This window comes from Papaver somniferum, chromosome 4 (assembly GCF_003573695.1).
Source record: "Papaver somniferum cultivar HN1 chromosome 4, ASM357369v1, whole genome shotgun sequence".
Classification (NCBI taxonomy): Eukaryota; Viridiplantae; Streptophyta; class Magnoliopsida; order Ranunculales; family Papaveraceae; genus Papaver; species Papaver somniferum.
In genome coordinates, this window is record NC_039361.1 from 156,772,998 (window position 1) to 156,783,002 (window position 10,005).

The window sequence follows — 10,005 nt, forward strand, 5'->3', positions numbered from 1 at the left end:
ATCAAAGATGAAAATGGGCTTAAAAAGGAAGAAATTGTTCTTAAAGAAGAAGTGGATCAAGATTGTCTAAGCCCAAACCCATTTCTTAATCCCAAAATCCAAACCCAAACCCGTTTCTATTCTTAGCCGTCAGATTGGATCCTTTCCATCATCCAACGGTCGATCCATCAGAGTGCATCGAGCTTTGATGCCCCTGTCTAACACTATAACACCTAACTCCATCTTGGACCATCAGTTTTGATGTATTACATATCCAACGGTCGCTCCATATCCATCTTCATCTCGCCGTTGGATCATTCTATGATCTTTCCATCCAACGTATTCCCTTCACAAAACATCAAATTGGATGATCCCGTATAACACCTAAGCACCCAATACCTATACCCAAAAACCAAACAAACCCTAACCTATTTTCTATCGGGCTCCTTCTTCTTCCTCCCCTCTTCTTCACTGCAAACCCCATGACCACCACCTGCTCCGCCACCCACTCCATCTGCCACCACCACCAGCTCAATACGAGCTCTCAAATCACTCAACAACCCTAACCCACACTATTACTTCCCCTTTCACCAACTCTATGTCCTCCTAATCACTCAATTTCACGCCTCTCCCATGTCAGGAACCCTAGAGGTGAAATTGACAAATTAGGTGAAACAGAGTTGCAATTGGAGGCGTGGATAACATCAGGAGAACAATTAGAGGCGTGGGTCGAAGTCAGAAGCAATCATCAGTGATTAGGTAAAACTAATTCCATTTTTTCACCAAACCCTAATTACACTGTTTTGGGGCTTTTGGGGACTTCTCTTGTAAACTATAAATTGGGACTGTGGGTGTGATGTAAGGGAAGGACTACATCTCTCTGGACTAGCCAGTAGAGAATTAAACCAAAATATTATGCAATTCCAATTTCAGTCTTCTTATGCAGTTAACAATTGATTGTTGTGTGTATGTTATGTTTGAATTATTTTGCATGATGAATGCTTGTGTTTGTAACATGTTTTTCATGCGCTAAGTTACTGCAGCTAAGGCTCAGATGAAGCCTTTGTGCATTGTTGGATGATAAATTGCTAGGTTAGAGCCTTAATGCTTGTTTTTTCTTGTGCATTGGGAGAGATTAGTGCTCATCTGTGTGCTTGTGATTGATTGTACTGTCAAAATACAGTCAATGCTAGGAGCACATTAGTTGAGCAAGCTGATTTTCTTCCCATTCCAATTGTATGCTTAGGGTCTTAATTTCAACCTAGAACTACATTGTTTGGCTAGGACACCAAGGTGGATTCTAAGCCATTAGCTTAGCCACAATTCCTTTCTTCAGTCACTTACAATTTTCAGTCTTGCTTTGCTTCAAATTCAGTTTATATTTCTTAGCTGTGTTGCTCTCCTATTGTCTTGCAATTTGTAGTCTCTGTGCACTGAAAACAGTGCACAAAATCTCCCTCTGCCCTTGGCTTCCAAGCCTTGGTTCTTAGCTGTTTTCTTTGCTGCTTTGCTTTACCTTGCTGCTTTGGTTCTTTACTTCTGCCACTTTGTATGCCATATTACTTTGTCTTGCTCACTGTCTCCATTGTTAGCTTAGGTTTCTCTTATAGTGCTCCCACTCCCTGTGGACTTTCCCCTGCTTTCCTTCTATTGTATAAACTTGGCCTTGTATACTTGCAAGTTTCTGTGTGTTTTCCATTGGCAAACCACCACCATCTACATTAAGTCCCCTGCTTAGTGAGGAACAGTCATGTTCCTCAGTCAGCATTGAATGATGATTTTTCAGGTATATACAAGAAATAAGTAACTGAACTTAGTCATAAGATAAGATGTTACCGGATTTCGACTGAATGAGCAAACCATGGTTTGAGCGGAAATCTCTATGGCATAATAGAGCGTCATCCAGTGAACATAAAACCGTGTAGAACTGCTGGTTTGATGGTGGAACCCTGGTTGGTTTAGGATTCATGGGCCGGGCCCAAAAGGGAAATCCTTAAGGAATTAAGTTTTGGACATAAAATTAGGTATAAAAGGAATTAAATCCTTCCTTTTTTTATTATCTCTCACACTTCCACCACCTTCTTCATATCCTTAACGTCCGAGCTCAGCAGGGAGCAAAAAATTTCGCCGGAAATCCACCGCAGGCGCCGTCCGCCACCGTCCGGCCTAATTCCGGCCGGCACCGACAGGTACGTAGATTTTTTTTTTTTTTTTTTTTAGAAGTTTGCTGATTTCATGAGGTGTTCATGCTTCCATCATGTTAAAATTCTATACATGTGTATATATTGATGTGAGTTTTGTAGAAAAACCCTTGTTTTACCAAACGTATGTTCGTTCGATCGTTAGTTTTGAAAACTAATAATAACCTTGATTTAGAAGGAATTTTTTATATGTATGTGGACTTAGGTCAAGTGATAAAACTTAGTGTATGAGCTTCCATGTGAACCAAGATTTTACCTTAATATATGTGAGCTTTCACAAAATCGAAATAAACCTCGTTTTAGAAAATTACGCTTAAAAAATAAATACATGGAATTTTATGTATGTAATTTTATGTCCAGTGATAAAACTTTGTTTATGAGCTTTCATGTGAACTAGTGTTTTATCACAAGAGGTGTGAGCTTTCACAAAACTAGCAAAAACCTTCGTTTTTGATAAAACGCTAATACGAAGGAAAATAGATTTTTTTTATATACATGTAGTCGTGACATATTTTATGTGAAACATGATGACATATTTTATTCACATGGATTTGTTCTTATTAGATAAATTCTGAAAATTTATGTGAAAAAATTGCATTAATTATTGTTTTGTAAAATCAAGACATGGGTTTTGAGTAACCTTTAAACCATACAACTTATTTGTGATGAAGTCATGTCTTATCGTAAATATCATAATGTAGTTGTGCGAATGTTCTCATTATGCAAATTATGTACATGATTTTATGAGAAAATCATTTTTTGTGAATTAATGAAGTTTTGTTCGTTATTGCAGGTTTCAAGGAACGAATTGATTTTGTGTGTTAACTCTTGTATTGCAACCATTATTTTTAGTGAAATTGAAAGAGGTAAGAGTTCAAGAATTACCATTTTGTGGATAAATTCATCTGCATGTCGATAACTTAATGCTCCTGGTTTCAGAAAATGCCGGCTTCCAGCAGTCATAGTTATTCCTCTGGTTCTGACAAAGATCCCAAAGCTCCCGTATCTAAGCCAAGAGCCAAGGTAATTCACGATGAGGGAGCAAAGCCCAACGTACCCTCGAATGAGCGGAGAGTTTATTTCGCCGAACTTATGAAAAGAAAAGCCGAGGATGATGAGAAAGATGCTCGTCAGCACACAAATGATCGAATCCGGCGTAACATGCAGAGAGCTGAGGGAAAAAGCCAATTCTTGGACGGGGTACCCTCTGATTCTGATGCTTCTGCTTCTGAAGAAGAAACCACCTGGGGTCCGTCTGATCGATGGGCCGAAGAATCCGAAAGTTCCATGGATATTGCAGCTGAAGCGGAAGAAGATTCAGACTCAGATGATGATTTTTATGTTCATCCAGACATCATCAATAGTCATGACTGCGATTCCGAAGAAGAGGATTATGACAAGGATAGTGACGAAAACTCCGAAAAAGACAGTAATGACGAATCCGATAACTCAGATGGATCTGACGAGTATCTTTATTTTCGATTTCTTTCTTCTTTTTTTAGTAGTAGATGTCTTCATTCGAACAACCTTATTTAAGTACTTAGGTCTTCCTTTTGAACGAGATATTTTAGTAATGCCAGTTCTTGATTGAATTAAGCAAACCAGGCTATTCTTCATGCCGAACTCATTGTGATCTCCCTTAACTCTTGTGGTTATTCATCTTATGAAGATATCAAAACATAAGTTGCGTAATACATGGGGCCGCGTGACTTGCCAACCACAATTAATCTTGGTCAGTCCCCAGTGCACTACTTTACTTCCGCATCTCCAGTTTGACCTTGTTCAAGAATTAGGGCTTCAGTAAATCTCGCAACTGAACCGGAGATAAGTGTCTGCCATATCTCGTATATATCTTCGTAGATTTAGGGTTTATCCCTTGCGCCAGTATTTCCACCATTCCTAAGTTGGTTTTGTCACAGAAGAAATTTCGATCATCATACCTTTCATATCGTGTCTGATGATAATAATTCTTCCCAAAACGGACCTCAGTCGAAACATGGAGTAGAAGCGTCCATCTTGGTAAGTTGTACATCTCTTTTATCTCGTTCAGTTGAGGTTACTGATCGTAGAAGGTGATTCGTTGCAGGATAACAAGAAGAATATTTCTTCCCACAATTCAAGGCCCAGGCGGACTTCTAGAACTCCTGCCCGGTATAGATCGGCTTCTGCTGAGACTGGATCATCTGTAAGCAATCTTATAATCCTTGAAATTTTACCCTGTCTAATTCAGGCAAAATTAAACACTTCTCATTTATCACACGCAGATGTTCGTGTCGTTGTTGATGCTAGAAGGAGAAGGTGCGGAAAGTCCGTGACTGTAATCGAGGTTGAAGACAGTAGCAATCGGGCATGTGAAGATCTTGTAGAATTCGTGGTGACAGAAGACAGTGTTCACGCCTGTGAATGCCTGACAGCTGGACTCTTATTCGAAGCACCATTGGTTAACACTTTCCCGTACAATGAGATGGTTGGTGGATTTGTCATTCCCAAGTGCCATGCACCTCTGTATACCAAGATCTGGAAAAGGTATGGGTATATTGCTACTACGGAAGTGTGGAAAGGTTTCCTACCCACTCTCTTGACCACAGTTGCAGGGCTGCTACCGGTCATTGAAGAAATGAACCAAATGTACCTGCGAGATGTCAAGAACCAGGAACTGCACAAGTGGGATGAGATGATTTCCAATTGTGAGATATTGCGATTCAATGTGAGCTGGCTTTGCCGTCATCTTGAGATAATTAAGATCCATAAGGCGGCGGAGGCTGCTGATGCGATTTCCATTACCACTGCTTTACTGGAGGAGGAAAAGATACTTGCTTTGGAGTCAGCGAAGGTTGAGAAGGCGGTTGAGGATTTGAAAGCAAAGACTAGGATCATCCAGAAGAAACTCGACAGGATTTTCTATCACTAGTGGAAAATAGAAATAAAACTACTGTCAGGACAAGAAGTTATATCGCTAAAAACGACTGTGTCCATCTGTTGTAATTTTGAAGTGGTTTTCCTCAAAACGACTGTGTCTGGCAAAGGTTGAATTCTTTAAAAGAACGACTTTTCTCGACAGTGGACCAACAAGTACTAATAGACACAATAGTTTTTATTGATGATATTTTATAAAAAAAAAATAATAATATTGATTCAGCTGAATCAACTGAATCAAAAACTAAAAGCTGAATCACAATTAAATTAATATTGACTTCAAAACTGAATTTCACAAAATTAAATTTATAATGGCTATAAGGTCAATTTGTACTGTCAACAACTCAATTTGTACTAAGTTGGACTTAACCTATATTCATATTGCAAGCTTAAGATAATGAATTGGCTCGAATCAGGAGCAAGGTTCTACCATCAGTTCATCATTGAGAATCCTCCTCTGACAACCAAAATGCTCAAACCCAGCTTAAAACTTCGCAGCTATTCACCATGACTCTTTTTAGCTTGTATTGCAGCAAGCTTTGGTTTCTGTACCAATTCTATTGTTCTTTCTGTTGTAGCTCCACAACTCAGTTTAGTTGAAGCAAATTTTCAGAACCTACACATTTTCAGCTTAATATTTATGAACAACATACACAATTTTCAGAGTTTAAAGGATTTAAGGTTAATGTTCGTAGATACATGTTTATGAGCTAATCCAAGATATATGCTTAGGAACTAAACATGAGGCACTCTTTTTTTAGTAATTCCTTGTGGGTCTTGATGCTAAAACTACCAGTGAACACGACAACTTTAGTATCAGGCGAGGTAGTGTTGAACCGCTCAAACTCGTGCCAGATCTAAGGTTTAGATATAAACATCAACAGAAAATGATAAAAATCTTCATTACTAGAAGAAAAAAAAAGGGTTTGTGATATGAAAGTTTAGCATGAATGCAAACCTGGTAAGACAACTCTGGCATGTGAACACAAAAGTAGAACAACAACTTGCCTAGCCACATGCTCAATTTGCAGCAGTGTCAAGAAGCCAGAGATAAAAATTTTCCCCATCCCAGATCTTACTTGACAGATAACATCCATAACCAAAAATAGTTTGAGCAATGCATTCATGTTGAACTGTTGACGGCTTGGCCCATATGTCTTCCTATGTTTGTAAATCATGTCATAACTTGTTTAGAAATTTTTCAACAAACTTATCTTATTAAAAGTATGAACTTAAAGAACCATGTTCACCCACCTTCGTGTAGAGATTGTCCAAATTAATGGCTCCCTTCGCTCAAGAGTCTTTGCTTATAAAAAAAAAGAGTGCAACGGATAACATTCTGCTTCCAATCTGCAGAAGAAAAGCAATTTCAATATTAACAGTATCCTCTACCACAGCAATATAACTAACAACAAATATTTTACAGCAGTTAATCTGCTGTCCAGCTTTGCTCAATGAATTCGCATACTTTTCTGTTGTAGTCCCGCTTGTTATCACTAAACATTCTTGCAGCTTCAGAATTAGCAGGAGAATTTGGGTTCGGGTCATATTAATTAGAATATATCACAACAATGAGTATCAAATTTCAGCATCATAAAAATTTGCTAAAACTGGAATAAAATTACAAGCTACACACTGCTAACCAGAACGTTTATGTTATATGTTAAAGTTATTCTCTGAGAAAGATATGACCAGGAAGAAAGAAAAAAACATCAAATTACCTGGATAAAAGTTAGAATAGAAGCTACATCATAAATACCTAGGACTCCACGGGTTCTATAAGATATCCAAGCAAATACTTACATCCGCATAGTCTGGCACAACCGGACAAATGAATACGTTAGGAATGTGACAAAGTAACCCAACAGTTAGCAACAAATCCAAATTGACTTGTCATGCAAGTCTGTAACCAGACTAAATCCATTTTCGACCAATTAAGAGAAAAAAGTAGATAAATTTTCACAGTTCAATGGAACATCCGCGAAACAAACCGAACTATTGGGGGCTTATTTGGATAATCCTCCGAAAACTGCAGAGACAACTTAAAGGTACCTAAAGGATTTAAAACAATAATATAATTTTACTGTTATAACTAGAAGCACTGCAAAACAGATGGCAGATAAACTAACTCCCCAATGAAACATTTCTATATAAAAAGTAAGCAGTTCAATTTCAAAAGGTTTTGGATGGAGATCAGTCATAACAGTCAAAAGATGATATAAATAAGTATACCAGGGATATGTAAGTAAAATAATGGATGAACGATCTGCAAGACAAACTAGTACTCCATATTCTTGATATGGAATTTAGCAACAAACTCACCTCCATCCCAAGGAGTATCATATGGGCTGCAAATAAAACCAATTGAAGTTGTAAGAGTGATTTTTTCAAAACTCTGGCCAAATAGAATCAACGGAGACAAAAGTCCACAAGCAAAAGAGAAGGTGGTTCCATCCTTTCCTTACGAAAATATAACAACATCCCATAGCCTTATGTTATTGTCTTGTGGCGCACCGCTGATGCTTGCTGTAGGATCCTGTTGCAATCTCTTGAAATCCCACATCAACCTCTTCCTTGAAGGGGTCGACATCCTCACAGCCTAAGAATAACCAAATAAGAAGCCAATAATATCAAATTTTCCGACACCAACAACCTGATTGCAAATTCAGCCTGACTTTTTCCATGTATCAAAATTATGTGAACCTAAAGAAAAAAGCTTCTCATGCAGAGCTCTTGGATATCTCGAACTCATAAGATGACAATCCCATCAAGTTTATGTCCTTTCGATAAATATTGAGATCTCATCATTGCGCATTGCTTACGATAGATAATGATAAAACAATCACCAGAGGTGAATTGTAGGGTACAACTTTTGAAACACCAACACACAACAGAAATGACAATCTATGTTATCATAATGAATTCACGGCAACTGTCATTTTCATCAGCTGATCTTAATCGCTGAGTTCTATTATATGTTGCTCAGGTAACCGCTCAGATCAACATTGTGCTGGTCAGCACCACGTTGACATCACATCAAGTATATTTACTTTCGTTAATATTGACCTCTCATCATTGCAACACAGCCACCAAACATACTGTTAACAAATATTCACTCAGGGTACTTTTATCATCATTTTGAAGAAAAATAACAAATACTGTTATAACAAATATAACAGTATCCTCTGCCGTATTGTAACATATCACTACATCTCTCTGCAGAGAAAAACTTTTTACAAGCTAAAGGAATAGCTGCGAATTTTTGCACGTTATCATGGACCCTGATGAAAACATACAACCCGAGACATGTTTAAGACGAATCCCTAATATTAGACGCCCAAAAGTAAAGCTAACAAACTGAAATATGATGGAGAAGGCTTTACTTACCCATGGGAATGATCAAAAGCATGAATCGGAATGACCCATTAATGCCAATGCATACTTTTCCATATCGATGTCCTGTATAAACAATCCCATTAAACAAATTTTTTCAAAACTGTAACAAAAAATGTATCAAAATCACATTTAATTTCTATTTATATTAGCATCGAGACTCACAGAGGACGATCATCCTCATCACGAGATTTTTCTATTCAACTTCCAACCAATCAGAAAACATACGAAAAATGGTGAATATGCCAACCACGAAACAGTAGGAGAGCGGTGAACTAAAGATTGCTATAACTGATGCAACTCAAAAACCCCATTTTTAAAAAAATTGTAACAACATATACTTCCAACACAAGAACCCTAATCTAGTAACAAAGAAAACCCCATATTTATCCAATAGAAAAGGCATCATATTTATTAAATCAGCTGGAGTAATGATCTTACAAAGAAAACCACAGATTAAACCTAGCTTGATTAAACAAGAGCATGTTGTTAACCTTATCCTTTTGCTTTCCTTTGCTCCAATTATGTACAAATCACAAGACAAAACAACTCATTATAAAGTAAAGAACTTAAATTCAACATAAAAAAAGAACCAAATATAGATTTAATCATGAACTGATCTTCTTCTTTTGTTCACCACCACCAGATTTAGCTGGATTTGAAGATGTGGTGGAGCTTTCTACTTCTTTGATGGCTGAATGAAAAGAGAATAACACAATCAATAAAAGAAAACTAAGAAAACAAACATATAAATAAACAAAAATAAGCAAATGTACAAACTGGCAATGAATCAAAAAAGAGAATTGATATGAAATCAAAGCTTTTAAGTTTACAAACTTCAAAAATAATTTCTTCTGAAATTTCAATTAAACTTGGATAAGTTAATCGATTGAACTAAAACGATAAAGAGAGATGATATTTATCTTTTGATTAAGTTGCTAAAGATGAATCTTTGATTTTAGTTGTTGTTGATCTTCATCGCCTCTTTTTCACCGATTCAGGACAAACTTTCAAGAGATGATGTTCTTATAATAGAGGAAAAGAGGAGGCAAACCCTAATAAGATTCAGTAGATTCAAAAACAGGTTGATACAGAAAAGATTAAGAGAATCAAAGTGTGTGTTGAGAGAGAGAAGTGAAGGAATAGGGTGCAGACGATAGGGATAAGGTTTGGTTTATTTTCCTCTTTCCGTAGAAAATTCTAACCCTCTCAGTGGTTCTTCAAGCTAGGAGTTTTTACAAAAATGCCCTTATAGAAAACTACTGTGAATGGAACAAGTTTAACTTTTTCGAATTTTTTCCCGATAAAACAATTGTGAGTCACGACACTATGCTTAACTACAAACCAATAACAGTGGTTTTACTAAAGCCCAGGAAGTGGTTTAAAACCCATTTTCCACTAGTGTATAGGGATTATCCATTGCTGGATGGTTTGCTCTGAGTGAATGTTCAGGAGACTTGTAATGTAAGTTTCTGACAAGGTAGGTTAATCTGATAGCATGAGGAGTTTGTTCAAT

General features: G+C 37.2%; 2 pseudogenes; both read right to left on the reverse strand.

Annotated features, from left to right (window-relative positions):
* Positions 1-6,525: 6,525 nt before the first annotated feature.
* On the reverse strand, positions 6,526-7,686 carry LOC113274402 (annotated as a pseudogene).
* Positions 7,687-8,074: 388 nt separating this feature from the next.
* LOC113276946 lies at positions 8,075-8,177 on the reverse strand (annotated as a pseudogene).
* Between the last annotated feature and the right edge of the window lie 1,828 nt (positions 8,178-10,005).